Source organism: Garra rufa, chromosome 1 (assembly GCF_049309525.1).
Source record: "Garra rufa chromosome 1, GarRuf1.0, whole genome shotgun sequence".
Lineage (NCBI taxonomy): Eukaryota > Metazoa > Chordata > Actinopteri > Cypriniformes > Cyprinidae > Garra > Garra rufa.
The window spans coordinates 104,099,658-104,127,157 of record NC_133361.1 but is presented as its reverse complement, the minus strand read 5'-3'; the positions used below and the strand labels follow the sequence as shown (position 1 = coordinate 104,127,157).

The following is a 27,500-nucleotide window of genomic DNA, read 5'->3' as shown; positions in this document are numbered from 1 at the left end:
GTGTGTTGATAAGTCCAATGTGAGTGTCCACCGGTGTATATACAATCCACAGAAAGTGTAATCCACAGTTTGCAGGTGGTGAATGGAAAGGTGAGCTCTAAAATTAGCAACTCCTCAATCCAACAGTTTGGTGACTGTCCTTTGTTTGTCATGCTGCTCTCTTATACAGTTGTACTTCCTGCTTCCTGTCATGTGTCTAGTCACATGGCAGGCCAACCATCCATTTTTTAAAGACACACACTCACTTAAAATGTTAAGAGTAATAAAATGGCCTAAAAAACATGTAAAACACTTAAAACTCTATAATACATTTAAATGATTGTAATAAATAGAGCGGTAAAACACGTCTTTCTAAAAGCCAGCATATTATATAAATAGTGAAGAAAAGGCAAAAGCTTACAGCACCTGGTATTCCCAGGCGGTCTCCCATCCAAGTACTAAGCAGGCCCGACGCTGCTTAGCTTCCGAGATCAGACGAGATCGGGCGCTCTCAGCGCGGTATGGCCGTAAGCGAGGGCTGCTCCAAAAAGTGGGCTATTTAAAGATCAGCCTCCGTAAAAGCCAGCATATTATATAAATAGTGAAGAAAAGGCAAAAGCTTACAGCACCTGGTATTCCCAGGCGGTCTCCCATCCAAGTACTAAGCAGGTCCGACGCTGCTTAGCTTCCGAGATCAGACGAGATCGGGCGCTCTCAGCGCGGTATGGCCGTAAGCGAGGGCTGCTCCAAAAAGTGGGCTATTTAAAGATCAGCCTCCGTAAAAGCCAGCATATTATATAAATAGTGAAGAAAAGGCAAAAGCTTACAGCACCTGGTATTCCCAGGCGGTCTCCCATCCAAGTGTAACAATCGGCCTTATCAGCCGAGTTACAAGACTAAAATGGGGTCAGATTTAACTGTGAGAGATGACTAGTGGTTAAAAGAATGAGACATAAAAGAAGATTGGTTTAAATAGATTTGGTTTATTTACAAGGTTCACATAAAAGACTTTAAAACAACACGATAAAACGAGGTAAACGCTGTTAAAAGAATACAGTTCATTTGTCCATACCCTAAAAACAGTCCAAGAATCCCAGTGTGTTGATAAGTCCAATGTGAGTGTCCACCGGTGTATATACAATCCACAGAAAGTGTAATCCAAAGTTTGCAGGTGGTGAATGGAAAGGTGAGCTCTAAAATTAGCAACTCCTCAATCCAACAGTTTGGTGACTGTCCTTTGTTTGTCATGCTGCTCTCTTATACAGTTGTACTTCCTGCTTCCTGTCATGTGTCTAGTCACATGGCAGGCCAACCATCCATTTTTAAAGACACACACTCACTTAAAATGTTAAGAGTAATAAAATGGCCTAAAAAACATGTAAAACACTTAAAACTCTATAATACATTTAAATGATTGTAATAAATAGAGCGGTAAAACACGTCTTTCTAAAAGCCAGCATATTATATAAATAGTGAAGAAAAGGCAAAAGCTTACAGCACCTGGTATTCCCAGGCGGTCTCCCATCCAAGTACTAAGCAGGCCCGACGCTGCTTAGCTTCCGAGATCAGACGAGATCGGGCGCTCTCAGCGCGGTATGGCCGTAAGCGAGGGCTGCTCCAAAAAGTGGGCTATTTAAAGATCAGCCTCCGTAAAAGCCAGCATATTATATAAATAGTGAAGAAAAGGCAAAAGCTTACAGCACCTGGTATTCCCAGGCGGTCTCCCATCCAAGTACTAAGCAGGCCCGACGCTGCTTAGCTTCCGAGATCAGACGAGATCGGGCGCTCTCAGCGCGGTATGGCCGTAAGCGAGGGCTGCTCCAAAAAGTGGGCTATTTAAAGATCAGCCTCCGTAAAAGCCAGCATATTATATAAATAGTGAAGAAAAGGCAAAAGCTTACAGCACCTGGTATTCCCAGGCGGTCTCCCATCCAAGTGTAACAATCGGCCTTATCAGCCGAGTTACAAGACTAAAATGGGGTCAGATTTAACTGTGAGAGATGACTAGTGGTTAAAAGAATGAGACATAAAAGAAGATTGGTTTAAATAGATTTGGTTTATTTACAAGGTTCACATAAAAGACTTTAAAACAACACGATAAAACGAGGTAAACGCTGTTAAAAGCATACAGTTCATTTGTCCATACCCTAAAAACAGTCCAAGAATCCCAGTGTGTTGATAAGTCCAATGTGAGTGTCCACCGGTGTATATACAATCCACAGAAAGTGTAATCCAAAGTTTGCAGGTGGTGAATGGAAAGGTGAGCTCTAAAATTAGCAACTCCTCAATCCAACAGTTTGGTGACTGTCCTTTGTTTGTCATGCTGCTCTCTTATACAGTTGTACTTCCTGCTTCCTGTCATGTGTCTAGTCACATGGCAGGCCAACCATCCATTTTTTAAAGACACACACTCACTTAAAATGTTAAGAGTAATAAAATGGCCTAAAAAACATGTAAAACACTTAAAACTCTATAATACATTTAAATGATTGTAATAAATAGAGCGGTAAAACACGTCTTTCTAAAAGCCAGCATATTATATAAATAGTGAAGAAAAGGCAAAAGCTTACAGCACCTGGTATTCCCAGGCGGTCTCCCATCCAAGTACTAAGCAGGCCCGACGCTGCTTAGCTTCCGAGATCAGACGAGATCGGGCGCTCTCAGCGCGGTATGGCCGTAAGCGAGGGCTGCTCCAAAAAGTGGGCTATTTAAAGATCAGCCTCCGTAAAAGCCAGCATATTATATAAATAGTGAAGAAAAGGCAAAAGCTTACAGCACCTGGTATTCCCAGGCGGTCTCCCATCCAAGTGTAACAATCGGCCTTATCAGCCGAGTTACAAGACTAAAATGGGATCAGATTTAACTGTGAGAGATGACTAGTGGTTAAAAGAATGAGACATAAAAGAAGATTGGTTTAAATAGATTTGGTTTATTTACAAGGTTCACATAAAAGACTTTAAAACAACACGATAAAACGAGGTAAACGTTGTTAAAAGAATACAGTTCATTTGTCCATACCCTAAAAACAGTCCAAGAATCCCAGTGTGTTGATAAGTCCAATGTGAGTGTCCACCGGTGTATATACAATCCACAGAAAGTGTAATCCACAGTTTGCAGGTGGTGAATGGAAAGGTGAGCTCTAAAATTAGCAACTCCTCAATCCAACAGTTTGGTGACTGTCCTTTGTTTGTCATGCTGCTCTCTTATACAGTTGTACTTCCTGCTTCCTGTCATGTGTCTAGTCACATGGCAGGCCAACCATCCATTTTTTAAAGACACACACTCACTTAAAATGTTAAGAGTAATAAAATGGCCTAAAAAACATGTAAAACACTTAAAACTCTATAATACATTTAAATGATTGTAATAAATAGAGCGGTAAAACACGTCTTTCTAAAAGCCAGCATATTATATAAATAGTGAAGAAAAGGCAAAAGCTTACAGCACCTGGTATTCCCAGGCGGTCTCCCATCCAAGTACTAAGCAGGCCCGACGCTGCTTAGCTTCCGAGATCAGACGAGATCGGGCGCTCTTTTTTTTTTTTTTTTTTTTTTTTTATTGAAAAAACTTAAAAATATTTACATTTAGATATGATTACATAACATTATTCACATAATTAGTTATGCCTTTCACATACACATTTCTTTAATAACAACAGAAATTACCTTGGCAAATTTATCTTATATTCTTGAAAACATTCCAATATTCTTGTATCATTTCCAATAAGTATTTTATAAAACCTTTCAACTTGTCCATTCATACTAAAATAATTATATAAAGTCTGTATATGTTCTTCCAATTTTCTTCTGAAAAAACTCCACATATTAATATTGCAACTTTTTTCTCTCATGACATTACGTCTACACCATATTGCATACCTTGCAATAGCTAAAATGAAATTGACTATATACATTTCTTTCCCTTTTCCTTTTATACCAAGTAAAAAAACTTGATTCCATTCAATTTGTCTTTCTATTTTTTCTCCCAAAAAAGCCTCTACAAACATTTTAAGTTTCCTCACAAAATCGTCCAGTTTAAAACAAAACAAAAACAAATGTAAAAGACCTTCATCTTCATTTTCACATACATCACATTTTGCATTTTGTTCAATTCCCATTTTACATAATCTCATTTTTGTATATATTACATTATGTCTTAAAAGAAAATTAAAATTCTCAATCACTGGATCCATATAACTTATTTTTATATTCTCCCAAATATTTTCAGATTCCATCACTGGAAATAATCTATTCCAAAAGCCGTTTGCAATTGGTTTAACAAAAACCATTTTTCTAAAGACATTATAAATCATTTTTAAAGTACATGATTGAATAGACACTTTTTTCCCACTTTCTTTTAAAAGCACTTCAACCTTTCCCACTCCTTCCTCCTTTTTTTCTATTCTTTCTATCCATTCACTAGGAATTGCTTTTTTTATTTTGTCAAATTGTTGCTTTACAATATTCTTATCCATCTCTTCTCCAATTCCTTCAATTTCATCTACTATTCCTTGCAATGGTATGAAACCTTCTTTAACCTCATATAAAACATCTTTCACTCTATTTATTCCTGCTTTAATCCATTGTTTAAAATATATTTCTTTATTTTCATATACAATATTTGAATTTAAAAATAACGGTTGATTCAAAAGCTCCTCCATCCCTTCTGGTTTGTACACTACTGTCAATAAAAATTCTTTCCATGCTCTTAAAACTTCTTTGTACAATTCTGGTATATCATTTAACATATTTTCTTTCAATTTCATCCATAAGATGTGATTTCCCATTTTAAAACCCCCACACCTATTTAAAAAATATGTCAAACCATTCTTCCATTCTTGTCTATTTTCTTTATTCATAAATTTTTTCATAATTTTAACCCTTAGACTCTTCATTCTTATATTTGGATCTAACAAACCTAAACCTCCCTCCTCACATGGTCCTATCAATGTATCATAAGCAATCTTTGCTGGTTTTCCCTCCCATATAAAATTCAAAATACACTTTTTCAGTCTCTTGTAAGCCCACATCGGCAATGAAGTAACCTCTAATGCATACCACATTTTCGAAAGCATCAGAACATTTACAATCAAAATCTTCCCTCTTAATTTCAAAGTTCTTTGTCTCCAGAAAGTTAATCTTCTCTCCATTCCTCCTAAAATCTCATCCCATATTAAATCTCTAGTTTTCTTTTCATCTTTTCCAATTCTGATTCCCAAAATTTTCATATTTTCTGTCTCTTCTTTAAAACTAAAATAATGTGGTAAAATCTTTGCTGTTCCTATTCTCATCATGACAGTCTTATCTATGTTTATTTTTGCTCCTGAACCATTACAATAATGTTGTATTTTATTTATTGCTCTCTCGATGCTATCTATATCCTTTAAAATTAAGGTTGTGTCATCAGCATATTGGTATATTTTTTGTTCTTTTTCTGCTCCTCCAAAACCTATTCCTTTAATATTTTCATCTTCCCCAACCACTAATCCCAAAGGTTCAGCTACAATGCTATATAATAATGCAGATAAAGGACACCCTTGTCTTATTGATCTTGTTATAGTAAAAACATTAGTTAAAAATCCATTACATTTTATAAAACTGATTGCCCCTTTGTATAAAACTCTAATCCATTTTATAAAATTATTTCCAAATCCAAAACGCTCTAAAAGTTCAAATAAATAATCATGTTCTACCCTATCAAATGCCTTTTCCAAATCTAAACTAATCATGTATCCCTCTTTGTTATTTTCTATCATATAACTTATTTTATCTCTTATATTACTTACTGTATCTGTAATTTCTCTTCCTATGACTGAATAAGCTTGATTTGTTGTTATTATTCCTGGTAGAACCCTCTTTAATCGATTTGCCAACATTTTTGCTAAAATTTTAAAATCTGTATTTAACATTGATATGGGTCTATAGTTCTTTAAATCCGCTGAGTCACCTCTTTTTTTAAAAATTAACTTCACCATTCCAACTCTCATCAATTGACTTGCTTGCCCTCTATCATACATTTCCTCATATACTTCCTTTAAAATAGGAATTAACGTATCCTTAAAAACTTTATAAAATTCACTAGTCAAGCCATCTGCTCCCGGACTTTTCCCATTGTTTAACTGTAATATTGCTGTCTCTATTTCCTCCTCTAAAAAATCTCTATCACACATTTCTTTATCTTCTTTAACTACTTTTGTTTTAACCTGCTTTAATAAAAACTCCTTTTCATCTTCTTTTATCCCTTCACTTTTAAATAAATCTGCATAAAATTCTCTTACACTTTGCAAAATCTCATTGGTCCTTTTTACTTTTTCCCCATCTTTTTTAAGAACTTCCTTTATCGTATCAGCCTTTTGTCTACTTTCCTCTAAATTAAAAAAGAATTTTGTACACCTTTCTCCTTCCATCACATTCTTTAACCTGCTTCTTATCATAGCTCCTCTACATTTCTCCTCTTCTATTTCTTTTAATCGGTTTTCATAAATTACAATCTTTTCTATATCACCATTATCTTTTTGTAATTCCTCTTTCAAAAAATTCCTAACTGCAACTTCTTCTCCTCTTTTAATCTTTTGTTTCAATCTACTATAACTCAATGAGTACTTCTTTATTTCATATTTGATATTATCCCACCACACTCTCTTATCTTCTTCAAACATTCCTTTCCCTCTCTCATCTTTTATTATTGTTTCCACTGCCAATTTATAATTCTCATCTTTTAAAAGTTCATTATTTAAACACCATATCCCCTTTCCCCTCTCCACCCCGGTTTCATTAAAATGAGCTATTAACATACTATGATCACTAAGAGAAGTCATCTTATAATATATCTTGTCAATATTTCTTTTCATATTTATTTTAATCAGCATAAAATCTATTCTACTTTGCTTCATTTTTTCTTTTACCAATTGTTGCCTTGAAAAATCTTTTATTCCTTCATTTCGTTCTCGCCATATATCTATCAGATCATTTTTATCAATTAATTTAAGCAATTCTTCCCTTCCACCATCTCTTTTAAAAACCATGTCTTTTGCTATATCCATTCTACTCAAAACTGTATTAAAATCTCCCATTATTATAACCTTTTCCCATGTATCTATATAATCATTTAAATTATTAAAAAATATTTTCTTTTCAGCCTCTGCATTTGGAGCATGTACATTACATAAAATAACATCTTCTCCTCCCCAGACCATTCTCACAATAATACATTTCCCTTCTTTATCACAATATATAATTTTAACATTATCCCCTATATTTCTTTTAAATAAAACTGCAACTCCTTTTCCTTTTCGTCCATCTCCATTATTGTAATACATTTTCCCTTTCCATCTTCTTTCAAAACTTTCCATCATTTCATTTTTCCAATTTGTTTCTTGCAATAAAATTACATCTGTTTTTTTACTTAATTCTTTCACTTTTTCAAATTTTTCCACATTCAGTAAACCTCTAACATTTAATGATACAATACTTAAAAGACTAATAATTAAAATGTTCTTTACTATATTCATCATTCATTTTCTTCTCCCATAGTCATCAATACCCCAAATCTGTTTTCATCAAATTCTTTTCTTTTCTTCTGTCTTTTCTTTTTAGCCATTTTTATATTAGGGGTTACCTTAATGGGTCTTCTTCTCTGCATTCTTTCCTTTCCCATGTCTTTAGATTCGTCGTTTCCTTCGTCTCCTTTTCCCAAATCCTCTTCTATTTCCAAAATCGTTTGTGCTTGTTCCATTTTGTCCTGTTCCTCCGTCGTTGTTTGCATTATCTCTAGTGTTGTTTGTTCATCACTTCCCATTTGCCCATCTTTGTCCTTTTCTTTTTGTTGCTCCTCTTCATTATCCCCATTGTCCATCAAGTTATCACGTTCTTCCTTGTCCATCCTTTCAGGTTGATTTATTTCTTTTTCATTTGAGTCCTGAGTTTTCTTGCATACATGTCCTTCATCACTCAAAGTTTCAGTCTCTTTTAATTGATTATCCTCTCCTTCTCCTCCTTCATCCTCCATCCAACACTCACACTTCACCAAAGCACGTTTACAGTCTGGGCACTTTACAGCATTGCAGTTACGAGCATAATGCCCTTGCTCTTCACACTCATAACACTTCAAATTAGGACAGTCTTTGAAAATATGACCAGGATCCATGCATAGCCTACAGATTTTCATCTGCCTATCATGCATGATCCTGAAGTATTGTGCCCCTTCAGCTGTCTCGAACTTAGCACTATAGGGCAGAGATACCACTTCTTTTGGAAAGCGGACTCTTAGATATCTTGTTCCATCCGTTATGTCTGTGCCGGGATAGTACCGTCGTTTAATGTCTGATGTTGGGGTTACACCCCATTTTTCCAACTTTGATAAAATGTCTTTATTGTCCATATATGCTGGTAAATGCATAAACGAAACAATGCATTCTCTGTTCTGCAATTTCCTGATTTCACAGATCTTCTCTTTTATCATTAACCCATCCATTAATTCATCACACATTGCTTCATCATCCAAAGTCAGTTCATATTCTCTATCTGGCCTTGGTCTTACCGCCAACAGCTTTCCAAATCCAATCTTTTCTGTCACAGCCTGTATAATGTCCTCCGCCATTGCATCTCTTAGGTCCATCAAATTAACAATTACTGTAGCTTCCTTCAGAAATGACTTTGCTTCTTTTGCTTTGCCACCAAACTTATTGATATTCCGTCGAAATCCATTATCTTTTGCCAACTCTTGTCCATGTGCTTCTCTTGCTATGTCCTTTTCTGCTGCCATTAATCCATCCATTTTTGAAATCTCAAAAAAAAATGACTCCCCCTAGCAGCATTTGACTGCTGGGGAATCCAACTGAAAAAAATATAAAGACAAAAAAAAATAAACTAACAAACTAAACAAACTAAACAAAATGGTGGGCCTCTCCCACCAACTGCTACTGCAACACTTCCTGTGATGTCACTGGACTGTACCAAGCACTCAGAGTGGTATGGCCGTAAGCTAGGGCTGCTCCAAAAAGTGGGCTATTTAAAGATCAGCCTCCGTAAAAGCCAGCATATTATATAAATAGTGAAGAAAAGGCAAAAGCTTACAGCACCTGGTATTCCCAGGCGGTCTCCCAATCCAAGTGTAACAATCGGCCTTATCAGCCGAGTTACAAGACTAAAATGGGGTCAGATTTAACTGTGAGAGATGACTAGTGGTTAAAAGAATGAGACATAAAAGAAGATTGGTTTAAATAGATTTGGTTTATTTACAAGGTTCACATAAAAGACTTTAAAACAACACGATAAAACGAGGTAAACGCTGTTAAAAGAATACAGTTCATTTGTCCATACCCTAAAAACAGTCCAAGAATCCCAGTGTGTTGATAAGTCCAATGTGAGTGTCCACCGGTGTATATACAATCCACAGAAAGTGTAATCCAAAGTTTGCAGGTGGTGAATGGAAAGGTGAGCTCTAAAATTAGCAACTCCTCAATCCAACAGTTTGGTGACTGTCCTTTGTTTGTCATGCTGCTCTCTTATACAGTTGTACTTCCTGCTTCCTGTCATGTGTCTAGTCACATGGCAGGCCAACCATCCATTTTTAAAGACACACACTCACTTAAAATGTTAAGAGTAATAAAATGGCCTAAAAAACATGTAAAACACTTAAAACTCTATAATACATTTAAATGATTGTAATAAATAGAGCGGTAAAACACGTCTTTCTAAAAGCCAGCATATTATATAAATAGTGAAGAAAAGGCAAAAGCTTACAGCAACTGGTATTCCCAGGCGGTCTCCCATCCAAGTACTAAGCAGGCCCGACGCTGCTTAGCTTCCGAGATCAGACGAGATCGGGCGCTCTCAGCGCGGTATGGCCGTAAGCGAGGGCTGCTCCAAAAAGTGGGCTATTTAAAGATCAGCCTCCGTAAAAGCCAGCATATTATATAAATAGTGAAGAAAAGGCAAAAGCTTACAGCACCTGGTATTCCCAGGCGGTCTCCCATCCAAGTGTAACAATCGGCCTTATCAGCCGAGTTACAAGACTAAAATGGGATCAGATTTAACTGTGAGAGATGACTAGTGGTTAAAAGAATGAGACATAAAAGAAGATTGGTTTAAATAGATTTGGTTTATTTACAAGGTTCACATAAAAGACTTTAAAACAACACGATAAAACGAGGTAAACGCTGTTAAAAGAATACAGTTCATTTGTCCATACCCTAAAAACAGTCCAAGAATCCCAGTGTGTTGATAAGTCCAATGTGAGTGTCCACCGGTGTATATACAATCCACAGAAAGTGTAATCCACAGTTTGCAGGTGGTGAATGGAAAGGTGAGCTCTAAAATTAGCAACTCCTCAATCCAACAGTTTGGTGACTGTCCTTTGTTTGTCATGCTGCTCTCTTATACAGTTGTACTTCCTGCTTCCTGTCATGTGTCTAGTCACATGGCAGGCCAACCATCCATTTTTTAAAGACACACACTCACTTAAAATGTTAAGAGTAATAAAATGGCCTAAAAAACATGTAAAACACTTAAAACTCTATAATACATTTAAATGATTGTAATAAATAGAGCGGTAAAACACGTCTTTCTAAAAGCCAGCATATTATATAAATAGTGAAGAAAAGGCAAAAGCTTACAGCACCTGGTATTCCCAGGCGGTCTCCCATCCAAGTACTAAGCAGGCCCGACGCTGCTTAGCTTCCGAGATCAGACGAGATCGGGCGCTCTCAGCGCGGTATGGCCGTAAGCGAGGGCTGCTCCAAAAAGTGGGCTATTTAAAGATCAGCCTCCGTAAAAGCCAGCATATTATATAAATAGTGAAGAAAAGGCAAAAGCTTACAGCACCTGGTATTCCCAGGCGGTCTCCCATCCAAGTACTAAGCAGGCCCGACGCTGCTTAGCTTCCGAGATCAGACGAGATCGGGCGCTCTCAGCGCGGTATGGCCGTAAGCGAGGGCTGCTTCAAAAAGTGGGCTATTTAAAGATCAGCCTCCGTAAAAGCCAGCATATTATATAAATAGTGAAGAAAAGGCAAAAGCTTACAGCACCTGGTATTCCCAGGCAGTCTCCCATCCAAGTGTAACAATCGGCCTTATCAGCCGAGTTACAAGACTAAAATGGGGTCAGATTTAACTGTGAGAGATGACTAGTGGTTAAAAGAATGAGACATAAAAGAAGATTGGTTTAAATAGATTTGGTTTATTTACAAGGTTCACATAAAAGACTTTAAAACAACACGATAAAACGAGGTAAACGCTGTTAAAAGCATACAGTTCATTTGTCCATACCCTAAAAACAGTCCAAGAATCCCAGTGTGTTGATAAGTCCAATGTGAGTGTCCACCGGTGTATATACAATCCACAGAAAGTGTAATCCAAAGTTTGCAGGTGGTGAATGGAAAGGTGAGCTCTAAAATTAGCAACTCCTCAATCCAACAGTTTGGTGACTGTCCTTTGTTTGTCATGCTGCTCTCTTATACAGTTGTACTTCCTGCTTCCTGTCATGTGTCTAGTCACATGGCAGGCCAACCATCCATTTTTTAAAGACACACACTCACTTAAAATGTTAAGAGTAATAAAATGGCCTAAAAAACATGTAAAACACTTAAAACTCTATAATACATTTAAATGATTGTAATAAATAGAGCGGTAAAACACGTCTTTCTAAAAGCCAGCATATTATATAAATAGTGAAGAAAAGGCAAAAGCTTACAGCACCTGGTATTCCCAGGCGGTCTCCCATCCAAGTACTAAGCAGGCCCGACGCTGCTTAGCTTCCGAGATCAGACGAGATCGGGCGCTCTCAGCGCGGTATGGCCGTAAGCGAGGGCTGCTCCAAAAAGTGGGCTATTTAAAGATCAGCCTCCGTAAAAGCCAGCATATTATATAAATAGTGAAGAAAAGGCAAAAGCTTACAGCACCTGGTATTCCCAGGCGGTCTCCCATCCAAGTGTAACAATCGGCCTTATCAGCCGAGTTACAAGACTAAAATGGGGTCAGATTTAACTGTGAGAGATGACTAGTGGTTAAAAGAATGAGACATAAAAGAAGATTGGTTTAAATAGATTTGGTTTATTTACAAGGTTCACATAAAAGACTTTAAAACAACACGATAAAACGAGGTAAACGCTGTTAAAAGAATACAGTTCATTTGTCCATACCCTAAAAACAGTCCAAGAATCCCAGTGTGTTGATAAGTCCAATGTGAGTGTCCACCGGTGTATATACAATCCACAGAAAGTGTAATCCAAAGTTTGCAGGTGGTGAATGGAAAGGTGAGCTCTAAAATTAGCAACTCCTCAATCCAACAGTTTGGTGACTGTCCTTTGTTTGTCATGCTGCTCTCTTATACAGTTGTACTTCCTGCTTCCTGTCATGTGTCTAGTCACATGGCAGGCCAACCATCCATTTTTAAAGACACACACTCACTTAAAATGTTAAGAGTAATAAAATGGCCTAAAAAACATGTAAAACACTTAAAACTCTATAATACATTTAAATGATTGTAATAAATAGAGCGGTAAAACACGTCTTTCTAAAAGCCAGCATATTATATAAATAGTGAAGAAAAGGCAAAAGCTTACAGCACCTGGTATTCCCAGGCGGTCTCCCATCCAAGTGTAACAATCGGCCTTATCAGCCGAGTTACAAGACTAAAATGGGATCAGATTTAACTGTGAGAGATGACTAGTGGTTAAAAGAATGAGACATAAAAGAAGATTGGTTTAAATAGATTTGGTTTATTTACAAGGTTCACATAAAAGACTTTAAAACAACACGATAAAACGAGGTAAACGTTGTTAAAAGAATACAGTTCATTTGTCCATACCCTAAAAACAGTCCAAGAATCCCAGTGTGTTGATAAGTCCAATGTGAGTGTCCACCGGTGTATATACAATCCACAGAAAGTGTAATCCACAGTTTGCAGGTGGTGAATGGAAAGGTGAGCTCTAAAATTAGCAACTCCTCAATCCAACAGTTTGGTGACTGTCCTTTGTTTGTCATGCTGCTCTCTTATACAGTTGTACTTCCTGCTTCCTGTCATGTGTCTAGTCACATGGCAGGCCAACCATCCATTTTTTAAAGACACACACTCACTTAAAATGTTAAGAGTAATAAAATGGCCTAAAAAACATGTAAAACACTTAAAACTCTATAATACATTTAAATGATTGTAATAAATAGAGCGGTAAAACACGTCTTTCTAAAAGCCAGCATATTATATAAATAGTGAAGAAAAGGCAAAAGCTTACAGCACCTGGTATTCCCAGGCGGTCTCCCATCCAAGTACTAAGCAGGCCCGACGCTGCTTAGCTTCCGAGATCAGACGAGATCGGGCGCTCTTTTTTTTTTTTTTTTTTTTTTTTTATTGAAAAAACTTAAAAATATTTACATTTAGATATGATTACATAACATTATTCACATAATTAGTTATGCCTTTCACATACACATTTCTTTAATAACAACAGAAATTACCTTGGCAAATTTATCTTATATTCTTGAAAACATTCCAATATTCTTGTATCATTTCCAATAAGTATTTTATAAAACCTTTCAACTTGTCCATTCATACTAAAATAATTATATAAAGTCTGTATATGTTCTTCCAATTTTCTTCTGAAAAAACTCCACATATTAATATTGCAACTTTTTTCTCTCATGACATTACGTCTACACCATATTGCATACCTTGCAATAGCTAAAATGAAATTGACTATATACATTTCTTTCCCTTTTCCTTTTATACCAAGTAAAAAAACTTGATTCCATTCAATTTGTCTTTCTATTTTTTCTCCCAAAAAAGCCTCTACAAACATTTTAAGTTTCCTCACAAAATCGTCCAGTTTAAAACAAAACAAAAACAAATGTAAAAGACCTTCATCTTCATTTTCACATACATCACATTTTGCATTTTGTTCAATTCCCATTTTACATAATCTCATTTTTGTATATATTACATTATGTCTTAAAAGAAAATTAAAATTCTCAATCACTGGATCCATATAACTTATTTTTATATTCTCCCAAATATTTTCAGATTCCATCACTGGAAATAATCTATTCCAAAAGCCGTTTGCAATTGGTTTAACAAAAACCATTTTTCTAAAGACATTATAAATCATTTTTAAAGTACATGATTGAATAGACACTTTTTTCCCACTTTCTTTTAAAAGCACTTCAACCTTTCCCACTCCTTCCTCCTTTTTTTCTATTCTTTCTATCCATTCACTAGGAATTGCTTTTTTTATTTTGTCAAATTGTTGCTTTACAATATTCTTATCCATCTCTTCTCCAATTCCTTCAATTTCATCTACTATTCCTTGCAATGGTATGAAACCTTCTTTAACCTCATATAAAACATCTTTCACTCTATTTATTCCTGCTTTAATCCATTGTTTAAAATATATTTCTTTATTTTCATATACAATATTTGAATTTAAAAATAACGGTTGATTCAAAAGCTCCTCCATCCCTTCTGGTTTGTACACTACTGTCAATAAAAATTCTTTCCATGCTCTTAAAACTTCTTTGTACAATTCTGGTATATCATTTAACATATTTTCTTTCAATTTCATCCATAAGATGTGATTTCCCATTTTAAAACCCCCACACCTATTTAAAAAATATGTCAAACCATTCTTCCATTCTTGTCTATTTTCTTTATTCATAAATTTTTTCATAATTTTAACCCTTAGACTCTTCATTCTTATATTTGGATCTAACAAACCTAAACCTCCCTCCTCACATGGTCCTATCAATGTATCATAAGCAATCTTTGCTGGTTTTCCCTCCCATATAAAATTCAAAATACACTTTTTCAGTCTCTTGTAAGCCCACATCGGCAATGAAGTAACCTCTAATGCATACCACATTTTCGAAAGCATCAGAACATTTACAATCAAAATCTTCCCTCTTAATTTCAAAGTTCTTTGTCTCCAGAAAGTTAATCTTCTCTCCATTCCTCCTAAAATCTCATCCCATATTAAATCTCTAGTTTTCTTTTCATCTTTTCCAATTCTGATTCCCAAAATTTTCATATTTTCTGTCTCTTCTTTAAAACTAAAATAATGTGGTAAAATCTTTGCTGTTCCTATTCTCATCATGACAGTCTTATCTATGTTTATTTTTGCTCCTGAACCATTACAATAATGTTGTATTTTATTTATTGCTCTCTCGATGCTATCTATATCCTTTAAAATTAAGGTTGTGTCATCAGCATATTGGTATATTTTTTGTTCTTTTTCTGCTCCTCCAAAACCTATTCCTTTAATATTTTCATCTTCCCCAACCACTAATCCCAAAGGTTCAGCTACAATGCTATATAATAATGCAGATAAAGGACACCCTTGTCTTATTGATCTTGTTATAGTAAAAACATTAGTTAAAAATCCATTACATTTTATAAAACTGATTGCCCCTTTGTATAAAACTCTAATCCATTTTATAAAATTATTTCCAAATCCAAAACGCTCTAAAAGTTCAAATAAATAATCATGTTCTACCCTATCAAATGCCTTTTCCAAATCTAAACTAATCATGTATCCCTCTTTGTTATTTTCTATCATATAACTTATTTTATCTCTTATATTACTTACTGTATCTGTAATTTCTCTTCCTATGACTGAATAAGCTTGATTTGTTGTTATTATTCCTGGTAGAACCCTCTTTAATCGATTTGCCAACATTTTTGCTAAAATTTTAAAATCTGTATTTAACATTGATATGGGTCTATAGTTCTTTAAATCCGCTGAGTCACCTCTTTTTTTAAAAATTAACTTCACCATTCCAACTCTCATCAATTGACTTGCTTGCCCTCTATCATACATTTCCTCATATACTTCCTTTAAAATAGGAATTAACGTATCCTTAAAAACTTTATAAAATTCACTAGTCAAGCCATCTGCTCCCGGACTTTTCCCATTGTTTAACTGTAATATTGCTGTCTCTATTTCCTCCTCTAAAAAATCTCTATCACACATTTCTTTATCTTCTTTAACTACTTTTGTTTTAACCTGCTTTAATAAAAACTCCTTTTCATCTTCTTTTATCCCTTCACTTTTAAATAAATCTGCATAAAATTCTCTTACACTTTGCAAAATCTCATTGGTCCTTTTTACTTTTTCCCCATCTTTTTTAAGAACTTCCTTTATCGTATCAGCCTTTTGTCTACTTTCCTCTAAATTAAAAAAGAATTTTGTACACCTTTCTCCTTCCATCACATTCTTTAACCTGCTTCTTATCATAGCTCCTCTACATTTCTCCTCTTCTATTTCTTTTAATCGGTTTTCATAAATTACAATCTTTTCTATATCACCATTATCTTTTTGTAATTCCTCTTTCAAAAAATTCCTAACTGCAACTTCTTCTCCTCTTTTAATCTTTTGTTTCAATCTACTATAACTCAATGAGTACTTCTTTATTTCATATTTGATATTATCCCACCACACTCTCTTATCTTCTTCAAACATTCCTTTCCCTCTCTCATCTTTTATTATTGTTTCCACTGCCAATTTATAATTCTCATCTTTTAAAAGTTCATTATTTAAACACCATATCCCCTTTCCCCTCTCCACCCCGGTTTCATTAAAATGAGCTATTAACATACTATGATCACTAAGAGAAGTCATCTTATAATATATCTTGTCAATATTTCTTTTCATATTTATTTTAATCAGCATAAAATCTATTCTACTTTGCTTCATTTTTTCTTTTACCAATTGTTGCCTTGAAAAATCTTTTATTCCTTCATTTCGTTCTCGCCATATATCTATCAGATCATTTTTATCAATTAATTTAAGCAATTCTTCCCTTCCACCATCTCTTTTAAAAACCATGTCTTTTGCTATATCCATTCTACTCAAAACTGTATTAAAATCTCCCATTATTATAACCTTTTCCCATGTATCTATATAATCATTTAAATTATTAAAAAATATTTTCTTTTCAGCCTCTGCATTTGGAGCATGTACATTACATAAAATAACATCTTCTCCTCCCCAGACCATTCTCACAATAATACATTTCCCTTCTTTATCACAATATATAATTTTAACATTATCCCCTATATTTCTTTTAAATAAAACTGCAACTCCTTTTCCTTTTCGTCCATCTCCATTATTGTAATACATTTTCCCTTTCCATCTTCTTTCAAAACTTTCCATCATTTCATTTTTCCAATTTGTTTCTTGCAATAAAATTACATCTGTTTTTTTACTTAATTCTTTCACTTTTTCAAATTTTTCCACATTCAGTAAACCTCTAACATTTAATGATACAATACTTAAAAGACTAATAATTAAAATGTTCTTTACTATATTCATCATTCATTTTCTTCTCCCATAGTCATCAATACCCCAAATCTGTTTTCATCAAATTCTTTTCTTTTCTTCTGTCTTTTCTTTTTAGCCATTTTTATATTAGGGGTTACCTTAATGGGTCTTCTTCTCTGCATTCTTTCCTTTCCCATGTCTTTAGATTCGTCGTTTCCTTCGTCTCCTTTTCCCAAATCCTCTTCTATTTCCAAAATCGTTTGTGCTTGTTCCATTTTGTCCTGTTCCTCCGTCGTTGTTTGCATTATCTCTAGTGTTGTTTGTTCATCACTTCCCATTTGCCCATCTTTGTCCTTTTCTTTTTGTTGCTCCTCTTCATTATCCCCATTGTCCATCAAGTTATCACGTTCTTCCTTGTCCATCCTTTCAGGTTGATTTATTTCTTTTTCATTTGAGTCCTGAGTTTTCTTGCATACATGTCCTTCATCACTCAAAGTTTCAGTCTCTTTTAATTGATTATCCTCTCCTTCTCCTCCTTCATCCTCCATCCAACACTCACACTTCACCAAAGCACGTTTACAGTCTGGGCACTTTACAGCATTGCAGTTACGAGCATAATGCCCTTGCTCTTCACACTCATAACACTTCAAATTAGGACAGTCTTTGAAAATATGACCAGGATCCATGCATAGCCTACAGATTTTCATCTGCCTATCATGCATGATCCTGAAGTATTGTGCCCCTTCAGCTGTCTCGAACTTAGCACTATAGGGCAGAGATACCACTTCTTTTGGAAAGCGGACTCTTAGATATCTTGTTCCATCCGTTATGTCTGTGCCGGGATAGTACCGTCGTTTAATGTCTGATGTTGGGGTTACACCCCATTTTTCCAACTTTGATAAAATGTCTTTATTGTCCATATATGCTGGTAAATGCATAAACGAAACAATGCATTCTCTGTTCTGCAATTTCCTGATTTCACAGATCTTCTCTTTTATCATTAACCCATCCATTAATTCATCACACATTGCTTCATCATCCAAAGTCAGTTCATATTCTCTATCTGGCCTTGGTCTTACCGCCAACAGCTTTCCAAATCCAATCTTTTCTGTCACAGCCTGTATAATGTCCTCCGCCATTGCATCTCTTAGGTCCATCAAATTAACAATTACTGTAGCTTCCTTCAGAAATGACTTTGCTTCTTTTGCTTTGCCACCAAACTTATTGATATTCCGTCGAAATCCATTATCTTTTGCCAACTCTTGTCCATGTGCTTCTCTTGCTATGTCCTTTTCTGCTGCCATTAATCCATCCATTTTTGAAATCTCAAAAAAAAATGACTCCCCCTAGCAGCATTTGACTGCTGGGGAATCCAACTGAAAAAAATATAAAGACAAAAAAAAATAAACTAACAAACTAAACAAACTAAACAAAATGGTGGGCCTCTCCCACCAACTGCTACTGCAACACTTCCTGTGATGTCACTGGACTGTACCAAGCACTCAGAGTGGTATGGCCGTAAGCTAGGGCTGCTCCAAAAAGTGGGCTATTTAAAGATCAGCCTCCGTAAAAGCCAGCATATTATATAAATAGTGAAGAAAAGGCAAAAGCTTACAGCACCTGGTATTCCCAGGCGGTCTCCCAATCCAAGTGTAACAATCGGCCTTATCAGCCGAGTTACAAGACTAAAATGGGGTCAGATTTAACTGTGAGAGATGACTAGTGGTTAAAAGAATGAGACATAAAAGAAGATTGGTTTAAATAGATTTGGTTTATTTACAAGGTTCACATAAAAGACTTTAAAACAACACGATAAAACGAGGTAAACGCTGTTAAAAGAATACAGTTCATTTGTCCATACCCTAAAAACAGTCCAAGAATCCCAGTGTGTTGATAAGTCCAATGTGAGTGTCCACCGGTGTATATACAATCCACAGAAAGTGTAATCCAAAGTTTGCAGGTGGTGAATGGAAAGGTGAGCTCTAAAATTAGCAACTCCTCAATCCAACAGTTTGGTGACTGTCCTTTGTTTGTCATGCTGCTCTCTTATACAGTTGTACTTCCTGCTTCCTGTCATGTGTCTAGTCACATGGCAGGCCAACCATCCATTTTTAAAGACACACACTCACTTAAAATGTTAAGAGTAATAAAATGGCCTAAAAAACATGTAAAACACTTAAAACTCTATAATACATTTAAATGATTGTAATAAATAGAGCGGTAAAACACGTCTTTCTAAAAGCCAGCATATTATATAAATAGTGAAGAAAAGGCAAAAGCTTACAGCAACTGGTATTCCCAGGCGGTCTCCCATCCAAGTACTAAGCAGGCCCGACGCTGCTTAGCTTCCGAGATCAGACGAGATCGGGCGCTCTCAGCGCGGTATGGCCGTAAGCGAGGGCTGCTCCAAAAAGTGGGCTATTTAAAGATCAGCCTCCGTAAAAGCCAGCATATTATATAAATAGTGAAGAAAAGGCAAAAGCTTACAGCACCTGGTATTCCCAGGCGGTCTCCCATCCAAGTGTAACAATCGGCCTTATCAGCCGAGTTACAAGACTAAAATGGGATCAGATTTAACTGTGAGAGATGACTAGTGGTTAAAAGAATGAGACATAAAAGAAGATTGGTTTAAATAGATTTGGTTTATTTACAAGGTTCACATAAAAGACTTTAAAACAACACGATAAAACGAGGTAAACGCTGTTAAAAGAATACAGTTCATTTGTCCATACCCTAAAAACAGTCCAAGAATCCCAGTGTGTTGATAAGTCCAATGTGAGTGTCCACCGGTGTATATACAATCCACAGAAAGTGTAATCCACAGTTTGCAGGTGGTGAATGGAAAGGTGAGCTCTAAAATTAGCAACTCCTCAATCCAACAGTTTGGTGACTGTCCTTTGTTTGTCATGCTGCTCTCTTATACAGTTGTACTTCCTGCTTCCTGTCATGTGTCTAGTCACATGGCAGGCCAACCATCCATTTTTTAAAGACACACACTCACTTAAAATGTTAAGAGTAATAAAATGGCCTAAAAAACATGTAAAACACTTAAAACTCTATAATACATTTAAATGATTGTAATAAATAGAGCGGTAAAACACGTCTTTCTAAAAGCCAGCATATTATATAAATAGTGAAGAAAAGGCAAAAGCTTACAGCACCTGGTATTCCCAGGCGGTCTCCCATCCAAGTACTAAGCAGGCCCGACGCTGCTTAGCTTCCGAGATCAGACGAGATCGGGCGCTCTCAGCGCGGTATGGCCGTAAGCGAGGGCTGCTCCAAAAAGTGGGCTATTTAAAGATCAGCCTCCGTAAAAGCCAGCATATTATATAAATAGTGAAGAAAAGGCAAAAGCTTACAGCACCTGGTATTCCCAGGCGGTCTCCCATCCAAGTACTAAGCAGGCCCGACGCTGCTTAGCTTCCGAGATCAGACGAGATCGGGCGCTCTCAGCGCGGTATGGCCGTAAGCGAGGGCTGCTTCAAAAAGTGGGCTATTTAAAGATCAGCCTCCGTAAAAGCCAGCATATTATATAAATAGTGAAGAAAAGGCAAAAGCTTACAGCACCTGGTATTCCCAGGCAGTCTCCCATCCAAGTGTAACAATCGGCCTTATCAGCCGAGTTACAAGACTAAAATGGGGTCAGATTTAACTGTGAGAGATGACTAGTGGTTAAAAGAATGAGACATAAAAGAAGATTGGTTTAAATAGATTTGGTTTATTTACAAGGTTCACATAAAAGACTTTAAAACAACACGATAAAACGAGGTAAACGCTGTTAAAAGCATACAGTTCATTTGTCCATACCCTAAAAACAGTCCAAGAATCCCAGTGTGTTGATAAGTCCAATGTGAGTGTCCACCGGTGTATATACAATCCACAGAAAGTGTAATCCAAAGTTTGCAGGTGGTGAATGGAAAGGTGAGCTCTAAAATTAGCAACTCCTCAATCCAACAGTTTGGTGACTGTCCTTTGTTTGTCATGCTGCTCTCTTATACAGTTGTACTTCCTGCTTCCTGTCATGTGTCTAGTCACATGGCAGGCCAACCATCCATTTTTTAAAGACACACACTCACTTAAAATGTTAAGAGTAATAAAATGGCCTAAAAAACATGTAAAACACTTAAAACTCTATAATACATTTAAATGATTGTAATAAATAGAGCGGTAAAACACGTCTTTCTAAAAGCCAGCATATTATATAAATAGTGAAGAAAAGGCAAAAGCTTACAGCACCTGGTATTCCCAGGCGGTCTCCCATCCAAGTACTAAGCAGGCCCGACGCTGCTTAGCTTCCGAGATCAGACGAGATCGGGCGCTCTCAGCGCGGTATGGCCGTAAGCGAGGGCTGCTCCAAAAAGTGGGCTATTTAAAGATCAGCCTCCGTAAAAGCCAGCATATTATATAAATAGTGAAGAAAAGGCAAAAGCTTACAGCACCTGGTATTCCCAGGCGGTCTCCCATCCAAGTACTAAGCAGGCCCGACGCTGCTTAGCTTCCGAGATCAGACGAGATCGGGCGCTCTCAGCGCGGTATGGCCGTAAGCGAGGGCTGCTCCAAAAAGTGGGCTATTTAAAGATCAGCCTCCGTAAAAGCCAGCATATTATATAAATAGTGAAGAAAAGGCAAAAGCTTACAGCACCTGGTATTCCCAGGCGGTCTCCCATCCAAGTGTAACAATCGGCCTTATCAGCCGAGTTACAAGACTAAAATGGGGTCAGATTTAACTGTGAGAGATGACTAGTGGTTAAAAGAATGAGACATAAAAGAAGATTGGTTTAAATAGATTTGGTTTATTTACAAGGTTCACATAAAAGACTTTAAAACAACACGATAAAACGAGGTAAACGCTGTTAAAAGAATACAGTTCATTTGTCCATACCCTAAAAACAGTCCAAGAATCCCAGTGTGTTGATAAGTCCAATGTGAGTGTCCACCGGTGTATATACAATCCACAGAAAGTGTAATCCAAAGTTTGCAGGTGGTGAATGGAAAGGTGAGCTCTAAAATTAGCAACTCCTCAATCCAACAGTTTGGTGACTGTCCTTTGTTTGTCATGCTGCTCTCTTATACAGTTGTACTTCCTGCTTCCTGTCATGTGTCTAGTCACATGGCAGGCCAACCATCCATTTTTAAAGACACACACTCACTTAAAATGTTAAGAGTAATAAAATGGCCTAAAAAACATGTAAAACACTTAAAACTCTATAATACATTTAAATGATTGTAATAAATAGAGCGGTAAAACACGTCTTTCTAAAAGCCAGCATATTATATAAATAGTGAAGAAAAGGCAAAAGCTTACAGCACCTGGTATTCCCAGGCGGTCTCCCATCCAAGTACTAAGCAGGCCCGACGCTGCTTAGCTTCCGAGATCAGACGAGATCGGGCGCTCTCAGCGCGGTATGGCCGTAAGCAAGGGCTGCTCCAAAAAGTGGGCTATTTAAAGATCAGCCTCCGTAAAAGCCAGCATATTATATAAATAGTGAAGAAAAGGCAAAAGCTTACAGCACCTGGTATTCCCAGGCGGTCTCCCATCCAAGTACTAAGCAGGCCCGACGCTGCTTAGCTTCCGAGATCAGACGAGATCGGGCGCTCTCAGCGCGGTATGGCCGTAAGCGAGGGCTGCTCCAAAAAGTGGGCTATTTAAAGATCAGCCTCCGTAAAAGCCAGCATATTATATAAATAGTGAAGAAAAGGCAAAAGCTTACAGCACCTGGTATTCCCAGGCGGTCTCCCATCCAAGTGTAACAATCGGCCTTATCAGCCGAGTTACAAGACTAAAATGGGGTCAGATTTAACTGTGAGAGATGACTAGTGGTTAAAAGAATGAGACATAAAAGAAGATTGGTTTAAATAGATTTGGTTTATTTACAAGGTTCACATAAAAGACTTTAAAACAACACGATAAAACGAGGTAAACGCTGTTAAAAGCATACAGTTCATTTGTCCATACCCTAAAAACAGTCCAAGAATCCCAGTGTGTTGATAAGTCCAATGTGAGTGTCCACCGGTGTATATACAATCCACAGAAAGTGTAATCCAAAGTTTGCAGGTGGTGAATGGAAAGGTGAGCTCTAAAATTAGCAACTCCTCAATCCAACAGTTTGGTGACTGTCCTTTGTTTGTCATGCTGCTCTCTTATACAGTTGTACTTCCTGCTTCCTGTCATGTGTCTAGTCACATGGCAGGCCAACCATCCATTTTTTAAAGACACACACTCACTTAAAATGTTAAGAGTAATAAAATGGCCTAAAAAACATGTAAAACACTTAAAACTCTATAATACATTTAAATGATTGTAATAAATAGAGCGGTAAAACACGTCTTTCTAAAAGCCAGCATATTATATAAATAGTGAAGAAAAGGCAAAAGCTTACAGCACCTGGTATTCCCAGGCGGTCTCCCATCCAAGTACTAAGCAGGCCCGACGCTGCTTAGCTTCCGAGATCAGACGAGATCGGGCGCTCTCAGCGCGGTATGGCCGTAAGCGAGGGCTGCTCCAAAAAGTGGGCTATTTAAAGATCAGCCTCCGTAAAAGCCAGCATATTATATAAATAGTGAAGAAAAGGCAAAAGCTTACAGCACCTGGTATTCCCAGGCGGTCTCCCATCCAAGTACTAAGCAGGTCCGACGCTGCTTAGCTTCCGAGATCAGACGAGATCGGGCGCTCTCAGCGCGGTATGGCCGTAAGCGAGGGCTGCTCCAAAAAGTGGGCTATTTAAAGATCAGCCTCCGTAAAAGCCAGCATATTATATAAATAGTGAAGAAAAGGCAAAAGCTTACAGCACCTGGTATTCCCAGGCGGTCTCCCATCCAAGTGTAACAATCGGCCTTATCAGCCGAGTTACAAGACTAAAATGGGGTCAGATTTAACTGTGAGAGATGACTAGTGGTTAAAAGAATGAGACATAAAAGAAGATTGGTTTAAATAGATTTGGTTTATTTACAAGGTTCACATAAAAGACTTTAAAACAACACGATAAAACGAGGTAAACGCTGTTAAAAGAATACAGTTCATTTGTCCATACCCTAAAAACAGTCCAAGAATCCCAGTGTGTTGATAAGTCCAATGTGAGTGTCCACCGGTGTATATACAATCCACAGAAAGTGTAATCCAAAGTTTGCAGGTGGTGAATGGAAAGGTGAGCTCTAAAATTAGCAACTCCTCAATCCAACAGTTTGGTGACTGTCCTTTGTTTGTCATGCTGCTCTCTTATACAGTTGTACTTCCTGCTTCCTGTCATGTGTCTAGTCACATGGCAGGCCAACCATCCATTTTTAAAGACACACACTCACTTAAAATGTTAAGAGTAATAAAATGGCCTAAAAAACATGTAAAACACTTAAAACTCTATAATACATTTAAATGATTGTAATAAATAGAGCGGTAAAACACGTCTTTCTAAAAGCCAGCATATTATATAAATAGTGAAGAAAAGGCAAAAGCTTACAGCACCTGGTATTCCCAGGCGGTCTCCCATCCAAGTACTAAGCAGGCCCGACGCTGCTTAGCTTCCGAGATCAGACGAGATCGGGCGCTCTCAGCGCGGTATGGCCGTAAGCGAGGGCTGCTCCAAAAAGTGGGCTATTTAAAGATCAGCCTCCGTAAAAGCCAGCATATTATATAAATAGTGAAGAAAAGGCAAAAGCTTACAGCACCTGGTATTCCCAGGCGGTCTCCCATCCAAGTACTAAGCAGGCCCGACGCTGCTTAGCTTCCGAGATCAGACGAGATCGGGCGCTCTCAGCGCGGTATGGCCGTAAGCGAGGGCTGCTCCAAAAAGTGGGCTATTTAAAGATCAGCCTCCGTAAAAGCCAGCATATTATATAAATAGTGAAGAAAAGGCAAAAGCTTACAGCACCTGGTATTCCCAGGCGGTCTCCCATCCAAGTGTAACAATCGGCCTTATCAGCCGAGTTACAAGACTAAAATGGGGTCAGATTTAACTGTGAGAGATGACTAGTGGTTAAAAGAATGAGACATAAAAGAAGATTGGTTTAAATAGATTTGGTTTATTTACAAGGTTCACATAAAAGACTTTAAAACAACACGATAAAACGAGGTAAACGCTGTTAAAAGAATACAGTTCATTTGTCCATACCCTAAAAACAGTCCAAGAATCCCAGTGTGTTGATAAGTCCAATGTGAGTGTCCACCGGTGTATATACAATCCACAGAAAGTGTAATCCAAAGTTTGCAGGTGGTGAATGGAAAGGTGAGCTCTAAAATTAGCAACTCCTCAATCCAACAGTTTGGTGACTGTCCTTTGTTTGTCATGCTGCTCTCTTATACAGTTGTACTTCCTGCTTCCTGTCATGTGTCTAGTCACATGGCAGGCCAACCATCCATTTTTAAAGACACACACTCACTTAAAATGTTAAGAGTAATAAAATGGCCTAAAAAACATGTAAAACACTTAAAACTCTATAATACATTTAAATGATTGTAATAAATAGAGCGGTAAAACACGTCTTTCTAAAAGCCAGCATATTATATAAATAGTGAAGAAAAGGCAAAAGCTTACAGCACCTGGTATTCCCAGGCGGTCTCCCATCCAAGTACTAAGCAGGCCCGACGCTGCTTAGCTTCCGAGATCAGACGAGATCGGGCGCTCTCAGCGCGGTATGGCCGTAAGCGAGGGCTGCTCCAAAAAGTGGGCTATTTAAAGATCAGCCTCCGTAAAAGCCAGCATATTATATAAATAGTGAAGAAAAGGCAAAAGCTTACAGCACCTGGTATTCCCAGGCGGTCTCCCATCCAAGTACTAAGCAGGCCCGACGCTGCTTAGCTTCCGAGATCAGACGAGATCGGGCGCTCTCAGCGCGGTATGGCCGTAAGCGAGGGCTGCTCCAAAAAGTGGGCTATTTAAAGATCAGCCTCCGTAAAAGCCAGCATATTATATAAATAGTGAAGAAAAGGCAAAAGCTTACAGCACCTGGTATTCCCAGGCGGTCTCCCATCCAAGTGTAACAATCGGCCTTATCAGCCGAGTTACAAGACTAAAATGGGGTCAGATTTAACTGTGAGAGATGACTAGTGGTTAAAAGAATGAGACATAAAAGAAGATTGGTTTAAATAGATTTGGTTTATTTACAAGGTTCACATAAAAGACTTTAAAACAACACGATAAAACGAGGTAAACGCTGTTAAAAGCATACAGTTCATTTGTCCATACCCTAAAAACAGTCCAAGAATCCCAGTGTGTTGATAAGTCCAATGTGAGTGTCCACCGGTGTATATACAATCCACAGAAAGTGTAATCCAAAGTTTGCAGGTGGTGAATGGAAAGGTGAGCTCTAAAATTAGCAACTCCTCAATCCAACAGTTTGGTGACTGTCCTTTGTTTGTCATGCTGCTCTCTTATACAGTTGTACTTCCTGCTTCCTGTCATGTGTCTAGTCACATGGCAGGCCAACCATCCATTTTTTAAAGACACACACTCACTTAAAATGTTAAGAGTAATAAAATGGCCTAAAAAACATGTAAAACACTTAAAACTCTATAATACATTTAAATGATTGTAATAAATAGAGCGGTAAAACACGTCTTTCTAAAAGCCAGCATATTATATAAATAGTGAAGAAAAGGCAAAAGCTTACAGCACCTGGTATTCCCAGGCGGTCTCCCATCCAAGTACTAAGCAGGCCCGACGCTGCTTAGCTTCCGAGATCAGACGAGATCGGGCGCTCTCAGCGCGGTATGGCCGTAAGCGAGGGCTGCTCCAAAAAGTGGGCTATTTAAAGATCAGCCTCCGTAAAAGCCAGCATATTATATAAATAGTGAAGAAAAGGCAAAAGCTTACAGCACCTGGTATTCCCAGGCGGTCTCCCATCCAAGTACTAAGCAGGTCCGACGCTGCTTAGCTTCCGAGATCAGACGAGATCGGGCGCTCTCAGCGCGGTATGGCCGTAAGCGAGGGCTGCTCCAAAAAGTGGGCTATTTAAAGATCAGCCTCCGTAAAAGCCAGCATATTATATAAATAGTGAAGAAAAGGCAAAAGCTTACAGCACCTGGTATTCCCAGGCGGTCTCCCATCCAAGTGTAACAATCGGCCTTATCAGCCGAGTTACAAGACTAAAATGGGGTCAGATTTAACTGTGAGAGATGACTAGTGGTTAAAAGAATGAGACATAAAAGAAGATTGGTTTAAATAGATTTGGTTTATTTACAAGGTTCACATAAAAGACTTTAAAACAACACGATAAAACGAGGTAAACGCTGTTAAAAGAATACAGTTCATTTGTCCATACCCTAAAAACAGTCCAAGAAT

General features: G+C 37.3%; 24 non-coding genes across 24 annotated transcripts; all 24 read right to left on the bottom strand.

The window, feature by feature from the left end:
• Positions 1-393: 393 nt before the first annotated feature.
• On the bottom strand, positions 394-512 carry LOC141300289 (5S ribosomal RNA). Its single transcript, XR_012341957.1, has one exon. It is a non-coding gene; the product is annotated as a 5S ribosomal RNA (ribosomal RNA).
• An 84-nt stretch (positions 513-596) lies between these two features.
• LOC141317572 (5S ribosomal RNA) lies at positions 597-715 on the bottom strand. Its single transcript, XR_012351943.1, has one exon. It is a non-coding gene; the product is annotated as a 5S ribosomal RNA (ribosomal RNA).
• A 752-nt stretch (positions 716-1,467) lies between these two features.
• Positions 1,468-1,586, bottom strand: LOC141300282 (5S ribosomal RNA). Its single transcript, XR_012341956.1, has one exon. It is a non-coding gene; the product is annotated as a 5S ribosomal RNA (ribosomal RNA).
• Positions 1,587-1,670: 84 nt separating this feature from the next.
• Positions 1,671-1,789, bottom strand: LOC141300266 (5S ribosomal RNA). The gene has a single exon (XR_012341954.1). It is a non-coding gene; the product is annotated as a 5S ribosomal RNA (ribosomal RNA).
• A 753-nt stretch (positions 1,790-2,542) lies between these two features.
• On the bottom strand, positions 2,543-2,661 carry LOC141300261 (5S ribosomal RNA). Its single transcript, XR_012341953.1, has one exon. It is a non-coding gene; the product is annotated as a 5S ribosomal RNA (ribosomal RNA).
• A 7,054-nt stretch (positions 2,662-9,715) lies between these two features.
• Positions 9,716-9,834, bottom strand: LOC141318695 (5S ribosomal RNA). The gene has a single exon (XR_012352996.1). It is a non-coding gene; the product is annotated as a 5S ribosomal RNA (ribosomal RNA).
• A 753-nt stretch (positions 9,835-10,587) lies between these two features.
• Positions 10,588-10,706, bottom strand: LOC141300253 (5S ribosomal RNA). Its single transcript, XR_012341952.1, has one exon. It is a non-coding gene; the product is annotated as a 5S ribosomal RNA (ribosomal RNA).
• An 84-nt stretch (positions 10,707-10,790) lies between these two features.
• On the bottom strand, positions 10,791-10,909 carry LOC141300246 (5S ribosomal RNA). The gene has a single exon (XR_012341951.1). It is a non-coding gene; the product is annotated as a 5S ribosomal RNA (ribosomal RNA).
• Positions 10,910-11,662: 753 nt separating this feature from the next.
• LOC141300239 (5S ribosomal RNA) lies at positions 11,663-11,781 on the bottom strand. Its single transcript, XR_012341950.1, has one exon. It is a non-coding gene; the product is annotated as a 5S ribosomal RNA (ribosomal RNA).
• A 7,722-nt stretch (positions 11,782-19,503) lies between these two features.
• LOC141318694 (5S ribosomal RNA) lies at positions 19,504-19,622 on the bottom strand. Its single transcript, XR_012352995.1, has one exon. It is a non-coding gene; the product is annotated as a 5S ribosomal RNA (ribosomal RNA).
• A 753-nt stretch (positions 19,623-20,375) lies between these two features.
• LOC141300224 (5S ribosomal RNA) lies at positions 20,376-20,494 on the bottom strand. Its single transcript, XR_012341948.1, has one exon. It is a non-coding gene; the product is annotated as a 5S ribosomal RNA (ribosomal RNA).
• Positions 20,495-20,578: 84 nt separating this feature from the next.
• On the bottom strand, positions 20,579-20,697 carry LOC141300216 (5S ribosomal RNA). The gene has a single exon (XR_012341947.1). It is a non-coding gene; the product is annotated as a 5S ribosomal RNA (ribosomal RNA).
• Positions 20,698-21,450: 753 nt separating this feature from the next.
• Positions 21,451-21,569, bottom strand: LOC141300208 (5S ribosomal RNA). Its single transcript, XR_012341946.1, has one exon. It is a non-coding gene; the product is annotated as a 5S ribosomal RNA (ribosomal RNA).
• An 84-nt stretch (positions 21,570-21,653) lies between these two features.
• LOC141300203 (5S ribosomal RNA) lies at positions 21,654-21,772 on the bottom strand. Its single transcript, XR_012341945.1, has one exon. It is a non-coding gene; the product is annotated as a 5S ribosomal RNA (ribosomal RNA).
• Positions 21,773-22,524: 752 nt separating this feature from the next.
• LOC141300196 (5S ribosomal RNA) lies at positions 22,525-22,643 on the bottom strand. The gene has a single exon (XR_012341944.1). It is a non-coding gene; the product is annotated as a 5S ribosomal RNA (ribosomal RNA).
• Positions 22,644-22,727: 84 nt separating this feature from the next.
• Positions 22,728-22,846, bottom strand: LOC141300190 (5S ribosomal RNA). Its single transcript, XR_012341943.1, has one exon. It is a non-coding gene; the product is annotated as a 5S ribosomal RNA (ribosomal RNA).
• Positions 22,847-23,599: 753 nt separating this feature from the next.
• Positions 23,600-23,718, bottom strand: LOC141300184 (5S ribosomal RNA). Its single transcript, XR_012341942.1, has one exon. It is a non-coding gene; the product is annotated as a 5S ribosomal RNA (ribosomal RNA).
• An 84-nt stretch (positions 23,719-23,802) lies between these two features.
• On the bottom strand, positions 23,803-23,921 carry LOC141317571 (5S ribosomal RNA). Its single transcript, XR_012351942.1, has one exon. It is a non-coding gene; the product is annotated as a 5S ribosomal RNA (ribosomal RNA).
• A 752-nt stretch (positions 23,922-24,673) lies between these two features.
• On the bottom strand, positions 24,674-24,792 carry LOC141300177 (5S ribosomal RNA). The gene has a single exon (XR_012341941.1). It is a non-coding gene; the product is annotated as a 5S ribosomal RNA (ribosomal RNA).
• An 84-nt stretch (positions 24,793-24,876) lies between these two features.
• On the bottom strand, positions 24,877-24,995 carry LOC141300170 (5S ribosomal RNA). Its single transcript, XR_012341939.1, has one exon. It is a non-coding gene; the product is annotated as a 5S ribosomal RNA (ribosomal RNA).
• Positions 24,996-25,747: 752 nt separating this feature from the next.
• LOC141300163 (5S ribosomal RNA) lies at positions 25,748-25,866 on the bottom strand. The gene has a single exon (XR_012341938.1). It is a non-coding gene; the product is annotated as a 5S ribosomal RNA (ribosomal RNA).
• An 84-nt stretch (positions 25,867-25,950) lies between these two features.
• LOC141300154 (5S ribosomal RNA) lies at positions 25,951-26,069 on the bottom strand. The gene has a single exon (XR_012341936.1). It is a non-coding gene; the product is annotated as a 5S ribosomal RNA (ribosomal RNA).
• A 753-nt stretch (positions 26,070-26,822) lies between these two features.
• LOC141300151 (5S ribosomal RNA) lies at positions 26,823-26,941 on the bottom strand. Its single transcript, XR_012341935.1, has one exon. It is a non-coding gene; the product is annotated as a 5S ribosomal RNA (ribosomal RNA).
• Positions 26,942-27,025: 84 nt separating this feature from the next.
• On the bottom strand, positions 27,026-27,144 carry LOC141317570 (5S ribosomal RNA). The gene has a single exon (XR_012351941.1). It is a non-coding gene; the product is annotated as a 5S ribosomal RNA (ribosomal RNA).
• Positions 27,145-27,500: the final 356 nt, after the last annotated feature.